Source organism: Elephantulus edwardii, unplaced genomic scaffold (genome assembly GCF_000299155.1).
Source record: "Elephantulus edwardii isolate Elephantulus edwardi_28Jun2011 unplaced genomic scaffold, EleEdw1.0 scaffold00269, whole genome shotgun sequence".
Classification (NCBI taxonomy): Eukaryota; Metazoa; Chordata; class Mammalia; order Macroscelidea; family Macroscelididae; genus Elephantulus; species Elephantulus edwardii.
The window spans coordinates 1,101,043-1,106,128 of NW_006400019.1; the positions used below are offsets into that span (position 1 = coordinate 1,101,043).

Consider the following 5,086-nt stretch of genomic DNA (forward strand, 5'->3'; position numbering starts at 1 on the left):
TGGCACCAGCAGCCAGGAAATTAAAAGGCGCATTGCCATGGGAAAGTCTGCTGTTAGGGACCTCTCCAAAGTACTGAAGAGCCATGGTGTCTCTCTGGAGACTAAGGTGCGTCTGATACAGGCCATGGTCTTCGCAATCACTTGTTATGCATCAGGGAGCTGGACAATGACCAAAGTGGATAGAAGGAGAATTGATGCCTTTGAGCTGTGGTGCTGGAGAAGAGTATTGAGAATACCATGGACTGCTAGGAAAACAAATAGATTTGTCCTGGAAAGGGTTAAACCGGGCGGCTCCTTGGAGGCAAGGATTCTGAGGCTCCGTCTAATATACTTTGGACATGTTGTGAGGAGAGACCGGTCCTTGGAGAAGGACATCATGTTTGGGAGGGTGGAGGGACGGCGCAGGAGGGGAAGGCCCTCTATGAGGTGGATTAATTCAGTGACTGGGGTAATTGGGATGGGAGTGTCAGAGACAGTGTGATTGGCAAAGGACAGAGCAGAGTTTAGGGCTGTCTCGACTCGATGGCACATAACAACAACGAGAATAGATTTGATGATGACAATTCTAACAAAGGCAATCTACAAGTTCAATGCAATCCCAATATAAAGAACAATTCCATTCTTCAACAACATGGAAAAGGCAATTTCCAGTTTCATCTGGAATTGACAGAAACCCTGAATAAGCAAAGCACTCCTGAAAGATAAACAAGGTAGGAGGCATTCCACACCCTGATCTCACATCCTACTACACAGCTGTGGTGTGGTCAAAAGTGTGGTACTGGAACAGTAACAGACACAAAGATCAATGGAATAGAATTTAGAACCCAGAAATCAGCTCATCTACCTATGGTCAACTGATTTTTCTTTTTAAATTTTTATTGTATTATTTTTACGTGTACCGTCAAATCAGATCTGACTGGTACAGGAGGAGATTGCCCCCTCCTTCTCCAGCAGAGCATCTGGTGGATTTGAACCGTATACTTCTGGGATTGCAGTAGGTCAACTGATTTTTTTATAAGGAGATTAAATCAGTTAAGTGGAGAAATGAAAGCCTTTTTAACAAATAGTGTTGGGGATTTGAACCGTATACTTCTGGGATTGCAGTAGGTCAACTGATTTTTTATAAGGAGATTAAATCAGTTAAGTGGAGAAATGAAAGCCTTTTTAACAAATAGTGTTGGCAAAATTGGAAAACTATCTGTAGAAAACTCAAGCAAGACCCTCACCTCACACCATACAAAAAACCCAACTCAAGGTGGATCAAGGACCTAAGAGTAAAACCAAGGACTATAAACTTCATCAGAGAAAACTTTGGAAGAACTCTTGTTGTTATTGTTAGGTGTCATCGAGTCGAGTACCACTCATAGAGACCCTATGAACAAAAGATTTGAACCTAGTCCTGTCCTGCGCCATCCTCACACTTCCTAACACACGAAAGCCATTGCAGCAGTCAACATGTCAATCCACTTGGTTGAGGGTCTTCCTCTCCTTCGCTGACCCTCCACCCTTCACAGAATCATGTCAATCTCCAAGGAATAGCCCCTCCTAGAAACATGCCTGAAATATGTGAGGCAAAGCCTTATCACTCTTGCCTCCAAAGAGCACTCCAGCTGCACCCTCTCCAAGACCTATCTGTTTCTTCTCTTGGCCGTCCATGGGATGTTCAGTGCTCTTCTCCAACACCACAGCTCAAAGACATCAATTCCTCTTCTGTCATTCTTTATTCATTGTCCAGCTCTCAGATGCATAGCAAGCTGACAAGACCATGGCTTGAGTCAGACACACCTTAATCCTCAAACAGGCATCATTACTCCTCAATAATTTGTAAAGGTCCCTAACTTCAGATTTTCCCAGTGAAATGTGTCTCCTTATTTCCTGACTGCTGGTACCAAAGGTGATAATTGTGGATCCAAGTAAGATGAAGCTGTGGACAGTTTCAATCACTTCTCCATCCATCATGATGTTGCCTATTGGGCCAGGGGTAGGAATCTTTGTCTTTTTTACTTTGTGATGCAGTCCATACTGACAGCTGCAGTGTTTGATATTCTGTCAACAAGTGCTTCAAGTCCTCCTCACTTTGGGCAAGCAAGGTTGTGCCATCTGCATAACACAGGTTATTGATGAGTCTCCCACCAATCTTGATGCCACAATCCTCCTCAATGAGCCCAGCAAAGAAATCTAGAAGTCCTAATCCACAATATGAAAAGTCTTCCAAGCATCTTGAAAAACCCACAACCAGGTGAGGATAAAATAGATGAATGGAACCTTCTAAGAATCAAATCACTATGCACATTAAAAAGAAACAAACCCAAAACACAAACTTGTCCAACAGAGTAAAAAGGAAACCCACATATTGGGAAATAATTTTGGTGATGACATAGCTTGTGGGAAGCAGAATGTGAAATTTAATATTAATAATAAACCAAATGCTCTGTCTGGGTAGGAGGGAGGCTGATACAAGCGGGAATTCACCCTGTGGCACTAAGGCAATCCTTAAATGTTTACAGGGGTAGGCATTAAGGCAATCCTTAAGAGTCTACATCATTCTTAGTTTGTATTTACTAAATCCCTCTCTCCTGAAAGAAGCATAAGGTAAACAATAGAGAAGAATTAGGCCTTATTTACAAAAGACTTCCCCATGATCTTTTGTTTTTATTTACTACTGCCTTGTGAGTTTCCTTTGTTTACCTTCCTGATGATTCTCAATAAAAACCACAGAAAGGCATAGTATAGGGGCTGAAGTTCTCCCAGCTGTTAGCCTCCTGCCTTCACACTTTCTGGCCTGACCCCCATTCCTGTGTGTCCCCATCTCTGTCTTTTCCTTTGGTCTACAACAATAGCTGATAAGGGACTCATATAAAAAAATGTATAAAATACTCCAACACCTCAACAAGAAAAAGGTAAGCAACCCAATAACAAACTGAGCACAGGATAGAAATAAGACACTTCACCAAAGAAGACATTCAGATGGCAAACAAACACAGAAAGAAATTCAAAGTCCCTAGCTCTCAGAGAGATGGAAATCAAAACAGCTATGAGATATCTGCTCATCCTAGTAACAGTAGCAAAGTTCAGCAGAGCAGCAAACAACAAATGCTGGTGAGGGAGTGTAAAATGGTGCAACCACTATGGAAGGCAGTGTAGCACTTTCTCAAAAAGTTGAAAATTGGGTCCTTCCAGCGTCGCTGTCGCCGGAGTGAATTGATCCGGGAGTTGGAGAGGGCTCCAAAGGTGGGAAGTGGAGTCAGGGCCCCGGCTGCCCTGCCGTTGGCTTTTGAATGAGGATGACAATGGAAGAGATGAAGAATGAAGCTGAGACCACTTCCCCGGTTTCTATGCCTCTCTACGCAGTTATGTATCCTGTGTTTAATGAGCTAGAACAAGTTAATCTGTCTGCAGCTCAGACACTGAGAGCAGCTTTCATTAAGGCTGAAAAAGAAAATCCAGGTCTCACACAAGACATCATTACGAAAATTTTAGAGAAAAAAAGTGTAGAAGTTAACTTCACAGAGTTCCTTCTCCGTATGGCAGCTGATGACGTAGAAGAGTATATGATTGAACGACCAGAACCCGAATTCCAGGACCTAAATGAAAAGGTGCGGGCACTTAAACAAATTCTCAGTAAGATCCCAGATGAGATCAATGACCGAGTGCGGTCTTTGCAGACAATCAAGGATATAGCTAGTGCAATAAAACAACTACTTGATACAGTGAATAATGTCTTCAAGAAATACCAATACCAGAATCGCAGGGCACTTGAACATCAAAAGAAAGAATTTGTAAAGTACTCCAAAAGCTTCAGTGATACTCTGAAAACCTACTTTAAAGATGGCAAGGCAATAAATGTGTTTATAAGTGCCAACCAACTAATTCATCAAACCAACATGATACTTCAGACCTTCAAAACTGTGGCCTGAAAGTTGTATATGTTAAGAGACACGTACTTCTCACTGGCAGTATTGAACTGCCTTTATCTGTAAATTTTAAAGTTTGACTGTATAAATTATCAGTCCCTGCTGAAGGGACCTAATCCAGGATTTTTTTTTGTTTTTTTTATTTATTTTTTTTTTCTAATCCAGGATGTTGAATGGGATTATTGACATCTTACACCATATTTTTGTAAAATGTAGCTTAATCATAATCTCACACTGAAGATTTTGCATCACTTTTGCTATTATCATTCTTTTAAGAATTATAAGCCAAAAGAATTTACGCCTTAATGTGTCATTATATAACATTCCTTAAAAGAATTGTAAATATTGGTGTTTGTTTCTGACATTTTTACTTGAAAGCGATATGCTGCAAGATAATGTATTTAACAATATTTGGTGGCAAATATTCAATAAATAGTTTACATCTGTTAAAAAAAAGTTGAAAATTAAAAATAAAAAACGTTGGAAATAGAAATACCATTTGACCCCACAATTCCACATGAAGAATATACTAAAAAAACCAGAACTGCCACCGAAACAGATATACACACACCCAGGATTATTGCTGTGTTGTTCACAATAGCAAAGAAATGGAAGCAATATAAATGTCCACCAACAAATGAAAGGATAGAGAAGCTGTGGTATATTCACACAATGGAATACTACGCAGCACTGAAAAACTCATAAAATATCATACAGCATTGGTGAGCCTGAAAGAAGATTTTATGCTGAGTGAAATAATCTCACAAAAGGACAAATATTACATAACACCATTGTTAAAAAAAAAAAAAACCAGAACTGTCATGGGGGTGGGGGACTAAGAAAAGAGGGAATAAATAATGAACACTGCATTGGAAGAGATGAAGGAAAGAACTCTTTAAAAGTAATATATGATTAGGCATTATCTGTATGACAACAGTCCAGAATAAGAAGTGTACAGCAAAGTGGACTGAAGAGAGGGAGGAAATTATGCAACAATTTTTTTAAGTGAACTGGGGGAGTAGGGAGGGAAATGTACAACAATGAATAAATGAAAATCCAAGGCAGTCGTCAGAACAGAGCAAGGGAACACTACATGGTTCAAAATTGGGAAGGGCGTACGCCAGGGATGCATCCTATCTCCATACCTCTTCAACCTATATGCAGAACAGATT

At 40.2% G+C, this 5,086-nt stretch overlaps 1 pseudogene; it reads left to right on the forward strand.

Moving 5' to 3' along the window:
- The first annotated feature begins 3,278 nt into the window (after positions 1 to 3,278).
- LOC102850963 lies at positions 3,279 to 3,917 on the forward strand (annotated as a pseudogene).
- Positions 3,918 to 5,086: the final 1,169 nt, after the last annotated feature.